General features: G+C 41.3%; 1 protein-coding gene across 2 annotated transcripts in view; it reads left to right on the top strand.

Moving 5' to 3' along the window:
- The first annotated feature begins 11,481 nt into the window (after positions 1–11,481).
- The window catches only part of KIAA0232 (KIAA0232 ortholog), a 65,414-nt gene continuing 59,076 nt past the window's right edge, over positions 11,482–17,819 (top strand). The window contains exon 1 of one of the 2 annotated variants that reach the window (XM_057365248.1): positions 11,482–11,676. The gene's annotated coding sequence lies outside the window, so the exon portion shown is untranslated. The remainder of the gene's footprint in view (positions 11,677–17,819) is intronic. The other variant, XM_057365250.1, reaches the window with a different exon arrangement.

A 17,819-nucleotide genomic window follows, 5' to 3' on the forward strand; every position in this document is an offset into this window, starting at 1 on the left:
TTGAAGTGCTTCAGTTATATTTCTCTTGATATAGCACAGCAAATAATCCAAAGCATACATTTTAATACATTATTTGTCAAATTATTTAATCTTTTCCATAACAGACTACTCCTTTACWTTTTTATTTTCTGTGTTCTTGGTAAGTTCAAGAAATTCTCTTTATATGTCACCAAATCTATGAATTATAAAAATATATTATTTTCTGTCATATAGAAACTTTGTTGCATGAAAATGGTTCATTACACAATTCCTGGTAAATATTTTCAATATTTAAAGGTATGGTACTGAATACCGGTGACCCAGACCTCACTGGCTTTATCAATATGAATTTTTGCTGAGCTGTTTGCCAGGATGCACATCATGAAATATGTTAATAGCTTTTGTTTTATTAATTGTCTTTTGGATATCATCCCAGCATCTTCTGATCATTCCAAATCATGTTTGCAAGAGATGGGTTTGAAGCAATTCTCCAAATTCAATAACTTCTAAGTTCAGTTAAGTTCAGAGGCAGGCTTCCTTCTCTTACCCAGCTCTAATTCTACCCAGATTTCTATGAAAATGGATTTGTTAACATGCATATAACCCACAACCCATCATACATGGATGACAAGTGCAGCTAGGATCTAAGCAGGCTGTGTTCTTCCTGTCCTTTAGCTGTAACCTGTCTGTCTCTCTGGCTCTAACTTAGGAAACCACTTTAACTTGYGATTAAATCCCAGTGAAATCAAGACTTCAGCCCACATTTAAGTCTCAGCCTACACTTTAGTGTTTAAAGGGGCAGATTAATAACATGCATTTCTGAAAGAATATTTATCAAGGTAAACCATTACTTCCCTGTGAATGGAAAACAGTCTCCAGGCAATACACCAAAAGAAATCTGTGAGATCACAAGACACTTAAAAATATATTAAATWACATTGACACAAGTTAAATAATCACATTTTGTGATGTCTGACGTAGAAAATGTGGTAGCTCCACCCTTTCCATACCCTGCAGGTGACTCCTGGATTATCTCAGGCCTCCACAACCCCCACTCCCTTATCATTCGCCTTCAAGAATTCAGTTGATCTCTTGAAACACGCATGGAAATGATGTACACTTATACTGAGAAATGCAGGGACATACCATTCACCACTCCTTGCTGAAAAAACAACATAATTTATAGACATGAATATATAGTAGTATATCAATGTATGTTTATGAAATTCTGCTTTCATTTTTATGCACCTCTGTGACAAACTTTGCAACACTAGTATCTTTTCTTTCCAGGGAAATAAAGAATTTGTGTAYATTAACAAAGTAAACATAGATTCATCTCTCTGTAGCACCTTATCTGACATTTTTCTGAATGGCAAATTGGTGGCATCAATGTTATTCTCTGCTTTCTAGAAGTACTCAACAAGGCTGTCAGCATGCAGAAAGTGGGAGACTATTAGGATGTTCTGTATAAGCTAYATCCTGTTGAAATATGGCAGAGCTYATATGGTCCTTTCACAGAGACCTTCCAGGTACTGGGATTTACAGGGCGCATCCTGCTCTGCAAAACCAAATGTACACCATATTGTTTAATGCAATCCATATATTTTAACTAACATTTAATCTTCAGAAGTAGGTGTTCCACTACCATATTCTGTGGTGGCTTCTTGTGAAGTCYCTTATACTGTAGTGTGCAAATGCCTCTTTTGATTATCTTATGACATGGAAAAGGGGCTGAAARTGAAAGAAACAACCCATGCCAGATGAAAGAAGCATTCACAGTTGTATGTGATAAAACCTTCCCAAAGAGATAACCTGAATTATGAAACTTTTTTTTTCATTGGCATTACATTAACCTCCTACCAGGACATTCAGCCACTGCAAACAGCAAACGATACTGTCTGCAACTATGATACACTACTGCTGGTGTTGCTCCAGCCAAATACAGCCCACAAGATATGTCWTATCACAGTTCCCATTTTGTACAATCTTGGACTGGAGATGAAAGGAAATTACTGATTCAGGATGTACATGAATCTCAGCAGAAGTTGCTGCTTCCATGTGAAGGAGTGGTTTGCCATCGTTTGGCAAGGAGACATTGGTGTATTTGTCCAGCAGTTCAAGGGTTAAAAAAGCAGAGAATGCAGGTGCATGAACCTCCATARATCTTTCCCACTTCCCGGAATGGGTTGTTGCTGCAATAATAGTATCACAAGATCCTGCCTGTAGAGAGTTCTGCCACCGTTGCAGTGAGTGCAGAAATGTGCTGGTAAAGCCTCAGCCCTGGGAAGTCTGAGAGCCTGGTGAGACCAGTGGAAAGACCAAGTTTTTACCAACAGCRCAGCACCACACTGTCCACTATGCCAAAGATGACAGGTGATAAATCATGTCAACCTTCATAGCTGCCACAATGTTTCCACTGTGACTGTATCTATGCATCTATTTATTGTGATGTTTTCTCTTGCGGGTTTTAAATGTGATGTATTAAAACATGGTGCAACATAATCCAAATGCAATGGAGCAAGTAACTGTAAAAGCCAAGATTAGGATACAGAGAACAATGTATTTTAAGTTAAGTGGGAACAAGATCACTTGTTAGATGAGAATAATGAGCACCTTCAGTGCCTTATGTGTATGCAAATGATAGGTGTGCCAAAGGAATATAATCTCAGTTGACATTTCAAAATCTACCACTGGAGAATCTAATCATAATGGAATTACAAGGAAATTCTCCAATTCCCCACCTCCCCCAAATCAACACCACAAGAAAAGAATGTTGATTTAACATACAACTGCATAAACTCAAAACCTGCCTGACCCCAGTGAGACATGCCTTCAGTGAACCCCTGAAATAGGGTGGTAAGCAATTAAAATGTTCTCTGCTTCTACAGTTAAAAAAAAAAAAAACCAAATCACAGGAGCTTGTTATCCATACATCTGTGTCATAGTGTACATAGTTCTGTACAAAGGAGAATAGTTAATGCAAACAATCACACACTCCAAATTTGAGACCAAGCGCAGAAAAAATGTAAGCATTTATCATTGACTTTGGATGAGACCAGCAGCAGCAGTGAAACYAGGCAGTTATTAAATTTCAGCTGAGCTATTGCTAGGATTTTCTTTGTAAAACAAATGAGGCAGTACTTTTAAAGTACATTGGAAGTACTTTCTACCACTAGCTCATGTAACAGTTTTCAAAACTCCCTTGTCACAAATAATGACAAGCAGTGACTGYCTAGAAAAGTCAGTTAACGAGTTTGCTGAAAAGAAATTGCAGCTGAACACCTCACTATCACTGCATGATACATTCCCAGGCACCGGGTGGTGAATCTACAAAGCAAGGAACATGGACTGTAGTATCATATATACGGATARCTTCATTCACAGAAGGAAAACTGCACAGACACACAGAAAAATATATCAAACATCTTAAGGAGTTGAAGCCAGCCTATGGGAATTTCCTCCCTCATTTAAAAGTGGGTGACTGTAAGCAGGGAAACTGCCATCTTTACTTTCCTAAATGTGCATGTCTTGAAGATGAGAGGGCAAAAAACACATTTCAGTTATGAGCCTATTTCTTCTCATTGGTCTTCCCAGCAGTTTTGCAATAGCTCCACTCTACACAGTGCCTAAAATCCAAGAGAGCTGTTTAGGTCATCTAATATCCATGGAAGAGCTTAAAATTTACTAGAGTTTCCATATTGGACTCCAAAATTTTAGATATAACCCTCCTGTCTCAATACTTAAAAGTATCCCAAACTGAACTCTCAAAGTTGTAATTGAGAAAGAAATGCCTAAGTTTATTCCCAGAGAGGCCATTCCCACACCCAGCATCCATGGATAGCTCTGAATTTAGCTCAAACTCCATTTAGTATTCCCAGCTGAGTAGCACTCTTATCCTGCCATTGGAGTGAACTCTTCCAGAAAACTGCTCTAACCAGTAGTGTAGAGAATACCTTAGGATGAGGTCCACATCTTCCTCCTTTCAACTCACTCATGATAGAGACAATGTTTGCAATTTGCACYGCAAAATTGGGTAAACTGCATACATATAAATGGAAACAGAATTTGAATCCCAAGAATTTTAGACTCGTCATTTCAAAGGAGGATCTTCAGTGACAAGATAAAGGGAGTTTGGGTCTGCCTTTCCTTTCTGAACAATAATCCAGCTGCAACAAGAGGGTTGGAGAGYAGCTGTATCCTTGGGTATTCTACCATTTGTTCATTCCTTGGGAAAATCAGAATCTGTAGGTTCAGCTCACTCAAGACTGAAAAGGTCCTAGACCTAGGAAAAATGTTTCTGTCTTTCAGGACAAATGCCAAAATCAACAGATATTTTGCACAGGACTACATAGTACTTGACTATTAGCACAGCTGGCMAACAACTGCCTAGCATCATCAGGAGGCAGCACATGGCAAGAACCATCTCTGATAGGAAAGCTGGATGCAGCCACACTGATTTCAAGGAGTGGGAAGMAAGAACAGTCATGTGGATGTGAAGTGGGGGCCTCTCATGGCTCCTACTTACTTGTAAAAATGTCTCGGTGTCAAGAGTTTGTTCTGGCAAAGCCAAACCTGCTGACTCTTCAGATGGTTTACAAAAATGTTTTCAACTGATGAGCTCTAAGCAGTTCTCTGTTTCAGCAYGTGGGAGTGCTGGATCAGCTGGCAGACGTAGGCAGTCAGAGCAGAGAAGCTGGTGCCTCACACAGGTGCCCTGAAACCCTTTTTACAGGGCATTACAGTTTTTCATTGACTGTGGAAAAACATCATAATATTTTTTGCCACAGCAATACTTCAGTTCCAGACACAGAAATCACTTTTATGCACAACAGGGAAGTGTGGAATTTTCAGACTGTTTCTTAAGGATATAATTTCCTACCTGGAAAACTTTGAAGTCAAATACTGTTCAATGTACAGAAGCATATRCATCTGTGAAAGTATGCTCCCAGGAATAAAAATCTATAAAATCAAAACACTGCAATAAGCCAGAAAGCGATGTGCCCTTGGCTATCAATTCTTATTCAATGCTGTGAATATTGACGTTTACATTTAGGAGGAAAATATTTATTCTGAGAAATAAACTATTCTCTTATTTAATGTTATTGCATTCATTTAACAAATAACATTCAAGCGATCYGTCTTGTAGGATTATACTCCCATCTGTGATTTGCACTTGTGGCCCAATCCTTCCATCTAATACTCTCCTCTGATACAMCACCCCTCATAGCTTGATTAGCTTGGTCCTTAATGCCTCCTCCCTACATTATGTRACCACAGTAGGGCCTGCAGTCAGCCTCAGAGAAAAAAAAAATTACTTTATTAGGGGAAATGACCCCTACAAATGAGTTCTCTACACCTGGAAAAGCTGGCTGGATCTAGGAATTTAAATATTCCTTTATTTCATGACCTCTTTAATAGCCAAAATGTGTGTGTGGGTTTTTTAAAAACATCAAGACAGCAATGCTTGYTCAGCCAGTTAAAGCTATGACTTCTTTTTTGTTTCTTCACAGCTGATTTTGRAATAGTATCAAACTCAAAGTACAGCCCTATTTAACAAAAAAAATCCTAATGAAACCAGAACAAGCAGTTTTCATCTCAACAGTGATAACTCTTGAGAGAAAATACCTTTTTAGCATAAACGCATAAACYGGCCTTGGAAAGTGAGTGGACTTTTCTTCCCATTAACAAGTTCCAATGAGTAACTCTTTAAATGAGCATCTAAATCTAATTCAGTTTGAGTTACATGCCAAAATATCATGAAATATACTTTAGAGACCCTATCAGTGTAGTTGTAAAATATTGAAATATTAGCTACTTCTTGAGAGAAAAATACCCTCTCCTTTTCTCGTGCTGCTCAAATGGTTTCTATTTCAGGCTGACAGCCCTGTAGTCAATCATGCCAGCTAGAAATCTCTTCCTAGAGCAGCTACAGCTTTGGAAATTCAGATACTAGAGCTCTGCATGTATTGCCAATTTTCTTCCCCTAATATCAAAATAGTAATATTTTKGGTTGGGATTTAATACCCTTTTTTAAGGGGCAAATACCCTGCTTTAGTCAAACTTGACTTTTTCCCCTATTGTATGTGAACTCTTTGTAATGGCTGCTGGTATTAATCAGTCACTCTTAACAGCCCATTGATATCTATGGAATAAGTTATTTCGAATGGCAGCATTTCCCAGCCTATCAGTTCTATCAGAAAGCAGCAATGGCCATTTTTTCCTTTTGCTCCCACACAAATAGAGCAGCTCACACACATAAAAATATCAATATTACTATTATTATTGATAACAACAATAACAATMTTATTACAGCCTATAAGTCATGTATACAGATTTCTTCAACTTCAGCTTTCACACCAAGTTTGGTGTTTTTTTAAATTTTTTAAAAGCATCTGAAAACATGCAACTGTTTTGCTTTGCAGCTTTTTGCTGTGRGATCAGATAAAAAAWTTTTTTTGATSAGTCAAAACATAATGTCAGTGTCAGGACAATAAGCCATTAATACACAAAAGAATATTTTTCTATTACCAGGGTGTGCAACAGAATATCTTGTTAAGAAAATGCTAAGAAAAACAATAATACCTCCAGTGCAATTGCTTTAAGAACTCAATAAAATTTCAAGTGTTTCTTTACCCTTTCATTTTATATAGATCATTAATAAAGATGGTAGCATATTCATTCCAAAATTGGTGGCCAGATTGTCAGCTAGGAGAAGGCATTCAACTCTGTTTTCAGCATTTTCACTGATTGAGAATATGGCMAATATCTGAAAAAAAAAATGCTGGAATTAGTGTAGAACAATAATTGTATCTCTCATAGCAAGGCAAGGATTGGATACTGATGCTGTAGGTTACTCAAGGATGTTTAATTGTATTCATGATCTATTTGTAAGACAGTGAGCTGCCAAAACCTCAGATATTTCCAACATGGTAATTCTGGAATGGTAGTATATAGGAAAAAACAGATGTCATAATGTGTTTCATCTAGTTTAAAACTTAACAGGTAATTAACTTAATAGCTTGAAAATAGCTGATGTAGCAACAAATATAATGCAATTAAATTCATACCTCCTTATGACATCAAATTCTTCTACATACACATTACGAAAAACTATCTGATTTTGAGACACTGGTATATTTAATGGTGACTAACTGTCCTTAAAATGCAGTTGCATGTAATACTTGCTTTGTATTTCACCACTTGTGAAAATTATTTCATTTTTGTAACACTGTACTTCCTGTAGTCCTTTCATTACGCCACAAGTGAAAGCTATTCCTTGGTGTATGGTTTCAAATGCTGTATCTGGGTACTTGGACTTCCACATTCATTATGTAGTGTAACGCTTTCATTTTCTTTATCTTTTTGTACTGCATGGCTGTTTGTCCAAATTATTGCTGCAAGCAATTATTGTGGTTCTTCATCATCCTCTCTGAGTACTTTTCACAGTAGATCTCAGGTGGTCTGTTTTATGCACACAGCACCATGTTGAGACACAGTTGTGTTTGTGTATTCCTTTGGACTGCCCAAAGGTTTCTCAAGGTATTATTAGGGTTTCCCAATTGTTAGTGCTGCAGAATGAAACTGGGTAAGAGTACACTGAGGGAAAATAAATTTAAAAAAAAAAAAAGGAGAGTCCTAAAGAAACACCAACACCAAGCCCAAGCCCAGATACTTGTTACAGAACAGCACTGCCTGGCCTGCAGTTTCTGTGACAGTTTCCTACATACAGTTTGTGTTCAAAGAAAACAAAAATACATTTTGAGGTTATAGTGACCAAGTTGCATTAAACAGAAAATAAATTTACTTTGAATTATGTAATTGATTTTTCAAGTGACTCAGATCTTCCAAGCTCACCATGCTAGTGTGTTCCTATTAAAGATATTGAAACCTCTKTGAGAGAAGTCTGAAAGAAAAAAGGTTAAACTGTGGCCTAGCGAAAGTCCTACTAAAATTTAATGTCACATTCCATTCACTGCAGTAGATGAGGTCCTTGATGCTGACAACAAAGCAGCCCTCTGATCCTGTGGGTATCTACAGCTTGGTTTTTCACTGCACAGGGATGTTATTAGGAAAGAGGGATCAGTAAAAAGGAATCTGAAACCTGATCTAGTACTGAGGAATGCCTTTTGAATGTGTCATTTGAACCGAGTTACTACTTTTGGGAGGTGTGAACGTCTTTGCTAAAAAGCTGAAATGGACCCTGAAAAGTAGCAAAAGGCGAGYCTTCACAGAATTAAGAAAAGTCATTCCACAGAGATAATTATAATTTTGAATYTGTGCATCAAGACTTCAAGTAAAACTCATCAGGGGTCTGTTAGATATTCCTTGTTTCAGCTTAAGGTCCATCAGTTTTCTAGATTTTAAAAACATACATGAATTTATGTATATATTTAGATCCTGCCCACTCAGATTATCTTCTTAGTTCTTAAACTACATTTATTCCCTCATGAATGGCACTATATCTCWGTTTCTAAAATGCTGAATGGGCAGATTGTTATCAAGCATTTCCTATGAACAATTTATGAACTGTGAAAAAGAGGACTGTCAAATGATTGGTTATCATGACTTTCAAAGTTAACTGTTACATAATCCCTGCTCAAGGAAAATCAGTGGATTTTTATTGCACCTACAAGGAAATTTTAGGGAATATTATAAACTGACTGATTTTAAGGAAGTAAGAGGARTGGCTGACAATAAAATGCTTGCAAGCTGTGGCTATACRATACTGAAGTGCTGTGCAATTTCTTCTTCAATAGGTTCCTTAAATGAAGAAGTACTATATGATGAAATGGATGCATTTTTAGAAATTTAYTGGATACCCCTTCAGCATGGGTCACAATGAAAAAGGGAAACAGTGCTCCTTGCTGAGGCTGACAGCTAAACACACAAGTCCATCAGTCACTCAGTTGTGGTTTAGCATTCTTTTCAACACAGATCATTCAGCATTCATTTCCAAACAAGTGCTGTCACCTACAATGCACACCCACATAGTTGTTCTCACTGGGTGCAGGTTGTCACACAGAGAAACAAACAGGGATCCCATGGAAAGCTTCCATCTTTGATAGCACTTCAGAAAGGAAAAGCCACTGATTGCAGCTCACATGCTCTATCCCTATGGCTTTTTGGAGGAAAAGTTCATTAGCTGCTTCACATGCCAAGGGACCAGCTGTCCTTCAGCACATGGAGCAACTCTGATTGACCAGGAGGACAAGTGGGAAATAAGCTCACAGCAGTGCCAGCACAGCATATGGTCATGTACCAGCTGTTTCTGAAATGCCTGCCAAACGGAGATCAGAACTGGGTTGGTTGTTAGGAAACCAAAACTCAACAAAAACCTACAAACAAACCAAAAAGTTCCACTGTCGGAATCCCCGAGTTCTGACCACAAAACCAGAACTGTCAATTTGAAATGTCACACAGCCACGAGGTGAATATTCAAAATAATCTGTCATTGGCCTCCATGCTCTGACTTGCTCCACTAGAAGAACACCAATGTTTTGAGCATCTGTTCCTTCTATAGAGCTTTCAGAAAAAAAGAGTATAGAAAGGGTGAAATAAGGTAACTGGATTCGTATTGATGATATACTTTACTAATACAGACAATATGTGCAGAAGACTGTATGGAGATTGATTTAAATTGGAGCCAAGTTTTACTACAGACAAATCCCAGGTGCCCCATATTTTACTATATTTTATTCTACCTTGAAAAGGGGAATTCAAATTCTGAGCTCCTGAACAAAAGGAGATTTGATTGCGATTGGCGCGAGTTGTGTTACAGTGGTGGTGAAATGCTTCTGATAAACCAGGGGAATGACTCAGCAGAAAACAGCCAGCAGGATTTTTCCCCCAAAGCTTTTCAGTTTCAGCTTTTCATAACAAGAAAATAACTTGAACAGTAATTAAATGGTTCAGAGAACAATTCTGTCCTTTTATCACAGGGTTTAAAGCACTACTTTCTCCTTAGATCTCTCCCAAAATACTCCTGCAAGGTATGGAGAAAGTAACTGATTAACTGCACGTTTATACATCAATTATTGCCTCAGCGGCATTTAAGAGAACACTGGTCTCTTACATGTTCATATAGCTGAGTCCATATAGCTGCACAATCCTGCATACTTAACTTTTGGCAAGCCTAAATCAGATTTATGACTAAATTAGGCGCTAAGGATGTTCAAAATAGGCAAAGCCTAGCTAAAACAAAAATACGAATAAAGCTGCTCTGTATCAGGAAATGAGTATACAGGCTGGGAGGGAGTGTTAGCATTCATGTTTCTTAAGAGATGTATTTTTTWCATACAGACTTAACTTGTTGAAAGGCCTAAATAGGACTACATCCGGTACTGAGGGATCATCTTYTCAAAGACAAGCTTGGTTCCAGTGACTGAAGATGTTGTGCACAAAAGCAGCAGTGTGAGCCAACATGGGTGACATACTGTGTTTTGGAACTCTAGGAGCCACACGTTGAACAGTGAACAAAAGGAAGCAAACCTCAGGATTWCACAGACAGAAGACTTACTTTGACATATTACATAATATTGACTTTCCTTAGGCCCCTATGTGTTCATGTATTTGAGAAATGTGAGGTGGTAGTGTACACCTGAAAAGGACATCATTATTTTCCCAGTTAAGAAGCTTAATGAGTACTTTGGTGTGTCTTGTCATATTTTCAGCCTTACAGTGGCCCATTTTCACCCATCTACTATGCTAAAAATGTTGCCCTTTCATTACCCCACGGTTGTGTAAACAGTTGTGATTAAACTGGCATTTAATCAATTGGAACAAAATCTCGGTGGCTCCCGAGGAGCTCACCTACTAAACCCGACTTACAATGGCACCAATCTTCTAACAGACGACTTCCCTTCCAGACTTTCGTTGCGCAGCAAAATAAACTTTTATTTGCTAACCTTACGCTCGGAGTTGTTCAGGGTTTCAAAAGGACCTCACATGACAAACACCGCTACGCTCCATCATTATCCCCCACTCCCTCCCTCCCTCACATTCCCGCCCCGGCGCTGCCTGGGTGTTCCCCTCCGCGGCGGCACAGCCCTCCTGAGGGGCGCGGGCGGTTCCGGCCGCCGGTTCTCCCGCCCGAGCGGCTGCCCCGGAGCCGGCGCCGCGCCCGCCACTTCCCTCCTCAGGCGCCCGGCGGACAGCGCGGCGCTCTCCCGGCGGGCGGGAGGCTGTACAACCAGGGCAAAGGGACACTTCCCCTCCTCCCCCCGCCCTTCCTGCTCCGCGGCCCCGACATGGAGACGGTTCGCCGCGCCCGGGCCCTACGGCCGGCGAGGGAGATAGGGACAGAGACGGGGACAGGGACGGGACGGAGCGGTGCGGGCATCCCCCGCAACCCGCCCACCAGCGCGGTGCCCGTCCGCCCGGCACAGCCCCACAGATGTGGGATCAGGGATCCGAGCCGCCCTCTGGGCGGAGGGATACGGGGCGGAGCCGGCGGCGCGGTCCGCCGGGGCGCTGAGTCCCGTTGCCGGGTGACGGAGCGGCCGGCCCGGCCCCCTCCCTCCTTCCTTCCCTCCCCGTGGCGCTGGAACTGCCGCCGCCGCCGGTTTACGTAACGCCTCCCGGGGCAGGTCCCGGCTCCGTCCCGCCCGCCTCACTCGGGGACGGCAGCAGCGGGACGGAGTCCGCCGCCTCCTCCGGCTGCCAGAGGCCCCAGGGCCCCGCTCTGCGCCGCCACGGCAGGTAAATGCCCRCCGCGGGCCCGGGGAGCAGAGGGAGGGGCAGGGCTGAAGGGAGGGAGGGAGAGCGGCAGCCGCCCTGCCCGTGGAACGGGAGGACGGAACCGGGAGGCGGTGGCGAGCGCCCTTTCCCTCCCCCCGCTTCCTTCCCGCCGCTGCGTTGGGACAGGCGGGCTGGACCCCCGGGAGCGCCGGGCCGGTGGCTCGGGGCCCGGCCGGGAAGGCCCGCGCATCCCTGCCCTCTCCGCTAACAGCCCGGGAAGAGGAGGAGTTGTGGGGCCGGGCCTGGTCCCTCCGGGAGGACGGTTTCCCGGGACGGCGCGTCCCGCTCCTGGGCTGCGCCTGGCGCAACGCGGCGGGAACGTGCCGGGGGGCGCGGGAGGAAGGGGCCGGGGAGGGGGTGACAGGAGCGCCGGGGGCCGGGCGGGGGGCGGCTGCCGGCCGGCGGCGGGCAGGGCTTGGAGGCGGGGCCGGGGGCCCGGCCGGGGTGCCCCGGTCAGAGCGCTGCCCGGGAGGGGTGTTGAGCCCTTCCTGCCTGCCGCCGGCTCCGCGCTCCTCCATCCCGGCGGCACCCGGCGCCAGATGAGCGGCTTGCGCCGCGGCCGGGAGGGAGGCATCGGCCTGGACCGGGAGCCGCGGCTCGGTGCCCTCAGGCCGGGTCACGCCCGGGAGAAGAGCAGGAGGAGGGAGGGGAAGGCGGCACCCAGCACCCACCCGCCGCGGGTGCCGGCCCGCGCCGGTGTCATCCGGCGCCAGTGGACGGGAAAAGAAGGATGCGGCGGTTCGGGTCGGAGTAGGGAGAGCCGATCCGGGCAGCGCCTCGCCTGCCCCGCCTGACCCCGAGGTTGAGGTGACGGGGCCGTGCGGCTGCCGGGCCCGGCCGGTGCTCACGCCGTGACCTTTCATCCTGTGCGAGCGTTCRGAGCGCAGCAGCGGCCGCGCACTGGGGAGGGGGAGCTGAGGATGGGTTGGGGCAGATGGAAACCGCCCCGGCATTGCAGCGCTGCCCCCGGGGCCGATCTGGCGGGACTCGCTCTCCTCCTCTTTTTTTTTTTTTTTTTTTTTTTTTTTTTTTTTTCCCTCCTTTTTTTTCCCTTTCCAGCAGCATTGTCCTTTAGGGCCTATTGAAGGCAAAAGACGGATAGGAAGGCTAGGGCTGCTGCTGTTTGAGGAGGCGGAGCTGGGCTGATGGGAGACTGACGGGAGCCTCATCCTATGGGCGCTGGGAGCCGGGCGCCGCTGGGGCGGGACCGCCGGCCGCGGCCTCTCGCGGGCGATGGGCGGGGTGGGGGACAAGGTTTGGCGAAGGTTACAGCTGAATGCAGAAGTGACACAAACTGACACTTCGCTCCAGCAAACTCGTTTCCATCTTCTCCTCGTGTCGTCTCGATTAAAAGTGTGCACGTATTAAATCGTGTTATGAAACTTTGAGAACAGCGAAAGTGCGGTGCTTTTTTTTCTGTCTTGTCTTTGTTTTAATTACTCATTGCAGTACCTGATACTGATCTGAAGGGTGAAAATAGTATGATTTCCTTGTCCTTCCTTTCAAATAAAACACATTCCTGTATTCTGATGTTTTCTGTATATAAGTGATTTGGGTTGCAGTTTATAAGCTTGGGATCAGAGGACACTGTGGTTTGTGTAGTTGATTCTCCTCATTCAAACCCTTTTTAAATGTTCATGGTTTCTGTTGTACACCATGTATTACTTCTGTTTCTGGGATGAAGTGGGAATTCCAGATCGAATTTGGTTTCTTACCTGTCGAAAGTGAACTCGTGATGATTCAGTAGATAATTGTGTAAAACAAACCACTGCAGTGCTTAAACCTTAGTATTGCAGGCTCCTCACAATGCATGGGAGTCTGTAATTGACATTTTTCTTTTTATTATTTAAGACAAAAATATGCCATATAAAAGTAAATGACATGGAACTTGATTGTTACTTGACATGTAACTACAGATTTTATTTTGTACTAATCCTCCATCTGCTGTTTCTTCTTAGTATGAATATGCTAAAATGGTAGTGTACAATCGTTCTCATCCAATCGATAAAACATATCACAGAGRTATCAAAATCTTCTCTTTTGATCATTGATATATAAGAGGGGATGTAAGTGGCTTGAATAAAATGAGTAGAATGTTATATGTTCATAGTGTTACTTCTTTTCAAAGTCTCGACAATTATGGGGGAAATCCTGACACAGTCCATTGAAAGCATCAGCAGCTTATTTGCCCACCATGTTCTGTTTGACCAGTCTTAACATATRTACAGTGACAGAACTTCGTCAGTCTGTTTGGGGTGCCATTGGGATAAAAATGCTTTGAGTCCACAGATTCTGCAAATTTGAATTGGGTACATGACCTTCCAGCTTTTCTGCTGACAAACGGTGGAATTGGAAGGAAAGTAAGGATCAAAGAGGTCTATATGTGACCCAAGAGGAAGAACTGGAGGCCTTGAGCTTCTCTTACCTTAATATGCCTATTTCATAGTCTGCATTTCCCACTGCTTTTGTTGTTGCTATTTGTTATTCTTCCAAGTCAGAGAAATTCCATAGGGGTAAAATGATGTCAGCATTTTCCTTTGCTTATTTGCTGTGCATTCTAGCAGAAATAGGGACAGAGGAAGATTTTGRTACTGCTCAAAAGTTCATTATTTGTCCATCTTGAGCATCTTATTTCTAGGTGAATAGGGAGAATGAARCAACCAAGAGGTTGCACGAGTGAATTTTCTTGGCAGATTTTACTGGGYTTTASGCATAGTGTTATAGAGTCAGAATAGACATTTTGTATACATAGCTRGAATCTTAGCAAAATCATGTTTCAGTTTGCTGCTTCTTTAAGCAATAGCAAATAACTAAAAGTAACAGCCTAGTACTATAATAGGATAGGCAACAATGTCTGGTGAGGCAGAATGTGGTGAAGGCAGCAAGACTTCAAATTCGTCTAGGGTTTGAGAGGTAACAGGAAATATTCCAGTTGTCTGCATTGCTAATGGGGCTTTGAARCAAGTGATCTTYTAGAAGCTATTTAATATGTTGTGTTTATTGGGATATTCAGGTTTTGGAATATTCTTCTGTCTTGCRGAACAGAGATTGGAAYCCTTCATTTCAGTCCAAGAAAAGGGACTAGCCCATTGGATAATTTGTAAATGTAATTGTAGAAATGAGTTGTTGTGTTGTCTATCCCCATTGTCCCGCCCCAGGAATTTTTTCAACAAAAGTCAATTGCATGATACAAAATAAAAATGTTCAAATGAATATTGGCGGGTTTAGTTACATTTCAATACACAGACAAACAAAAATTGTCTGACTGGAAGGAAAACAATGCTTTTTTGTTGATTTAGAAATAATTCACCAGATTTTTCTAGTCAGAAGTACCAAGTTACTGCAGGACTGTCAGAGTGTTTTAGTAGAAAAAGATCTAGATAAGCTAGTTATAATATTTTTACTAAAAAGCATCTTGTTCTACTTTTGTGAAAATTGGTTAGGTACATTTTCAATGGATGTCGAGAAATTGAATGTGTATTTTATTGGCCCACAGAGGTTTTTGGGGATGGGSGAAGGATTGAGTAACTTAAACATTCAGTACAAAGATTATTCTTTCACAGACATCTTACTAGCAGCTATTTTTGTAGCTTTGTTGGAAGCTACTGAATATTTTAAATTTTTAGTCTTCCACTTCCTTTATAATTTCATGTGCGAGATGTTTGGATCTACATAAAACTATACATTGTTTACTTCTGCATCTAAATTCTGTTCATAACTTAGATACCAAAGGGTACATGTGGAACCTGTTTTTCCAAGAGATTTATTTCTGAGGCAACAGTGTGGAAATTTAAATAATGAAGTATTTAAATTCATTTTTCACTCTTCTTATGATATTATATGTAATAGTTTAATTATATTAGTRTGGAAATTTAAATGGTGAATTATTTAAATTCATTTTTTCAATTCTGATATTACATGTAATAGTTTAATTATATCCTGCTAAGTCTGTGCTCAGGCTTGCTATAGTGATTTTCATTTCTAATATTATTTGGGGAATGTTTAAATTTCTGGGTTTTGCTGTATTGAGGAAAAATTTTCAAATATGCACTCTATGCTAATGTCACTTTTGTCTGTAACTTTCTAGGCCTTGTTSTAGAAAGGACTGCGTGTGAAAATGTATACTCTGCAAAAAACATTTTTCGTAAATAAAAATAAATTGTTACAGAAATGAAATCTGAATAATTTTGTGGGGTTTTTACAGCTTTTAAAAATCTTCCCCTAGTWATGTTAAATTTACCAAAGGAACAAGGTCTGCTGGATAGAGTGCTGGACTAGGATTGAGAAGAGACCTGCAGTTTTTTATCAGCTCTGCCACTGCRTGAATTCAAGTGAAGTTTCATTTTGATGTGCTTGTGTTTAACTGTATGGAAAGAAGTAGCTGTTATCCGTTTTGTGGGTTGTTAAACTGTGCGAGTTTGTTTTTATGGTTTGGTTAGATGGACTAGCTTGGTTGTAGAAGAATTCTGAAGGGAGACATGGTTGCATTGAAGATGAGATTTTGCRTTTATAGACTGTGGAAGAAAGTACAGAGAGAGAGAGATAAGGGAGTAAGAAATTAGGAGTAGCTGAAGGCCAGAAAAAATAAAGCAACCTGTCATAAGATTGTACAGTTTTAACATCAGAGCAGCAGAGCGGAGTTGCGAGATCCATATCTTCTACAGGGTTATTCAAGGTAGTGTTACTTTAGTCAGGACTTAGATTGAGATAATAATCATCAGCAGTAAAGTGGAAAAACATGCTAAAATGTACACAGATTGATTCAAGAAGTTGTTCTGGTAATTTAGCATGTGTCACATATGCTTTTTAAGAAAATAAAGAAAAACTAGCCTAAAGAAAAAGAGTCTGCTTGAAGAATCATTAATGAAGAATTCAGTAATGCATACTGCTGCCACTGGATGAGTAATTAATTCTCACTAGATCCTTGTGACTCTGTAATGTGTTATTATGAGCTTGAAGCAAATTTGAAGTCTGTGGCTGAGAGGAAGTTCAACTTGCAAGCATTGAATTGTATTTAGGACACTGGAAGATCCTGAAAGAAATGGAGCCAGCTTCCATTTGCTTGTCGAGTTGATATCTTTACCTTTAAAACTACAGGAAAACCTTTACTGTTTGATGATATTTGATTCTTCTCTCTGAAGATTTTGAGCTAATGACTGTTACTAATTAGCTAAAGACTGCTGTTTAGTGAATTCCTCTTCTGGTTCTGTCTTCCGGAGTGGGAGTTCACTCTGCTGTGTATCAAACYCTTGCACTTGACAGAGAAACTTAATTATCCTCAGTAATTTTTACATTTTATTTTTATAGCTTTATTTTCATTTATATAGCTGTTTTGATGAAAGTCATGTTGAATTGTGTGAGGTGACACAAAAGTTTTAGAATGTCTCTGTAAGTTCAAATATTAGTTTGTTATGTGTAGGTGATTTTTTCACCAGCTCTCTGAACTGAATGTCTTACTGACTTCAGAGAAACCTCAGAGTTGCAGATTTTAGTAACTTTATTCTTGAATTGTGAAAGAAATGCCTTGGTTAACAGTACAGTAACTTCCTTGAAGAGAATTAATGTAATGCTGACCTGCTGTTTTTGTAAGAGGTTTTCTGGTTGCATTTTAGTGAAATGACCTTTTCAGCTGTCATTTGAAGTATCAAGCAGCAAATGTATTATTTTAAGAGCAGTATTAAACTGTCCTACTTATTCAGTTAGTAAACTTTTTTAATAAGTAGAATTTTTAGGCAACATACTTAATCATAAAAGTGGAGGTATACCAAATATCCACTGTTTTTGTGGAAAAAGACAGCCTGGCAGTCTTACAACATAAACTGAACAATCAGTGTCTAAGAAAATCCATTCAAATGCTAAAATACAGATTATTTCATGTGACTTGCTATTCTCTCCAAATTGCAGAGTATCCTACTTCGGATCTCAATTTCATAAATAGATAGAATTTAATTTACTAATATTTTTGAATAAAAATTAGAGGAGTTAGAGGGGTAGGGGAAAACATTTGGAACTATTTCTATTTCCCTTGTTGGCCTGCCATATTTTATGGGCTGTAAAGTCAGTATCTTCTCTGCTGGTTAAGCTTGCTAATTCAACTTGTCAGA

Source organism: Malurus melanocephalus, unplaced genomic scaffold, assembly GCF_030028575.1.
Source record: "Malurus melanocephalus ecotype Western Australia unplaced genomic scaffold, MMel_1.1 scaffold_50, whole genome shotgun sequence".
Lineage (NCBI taxonomy): Eukaryota > Metazoa > Chordata > Aves > Passeriformes > Maluridae > Malurus > Malurus melanocephalus.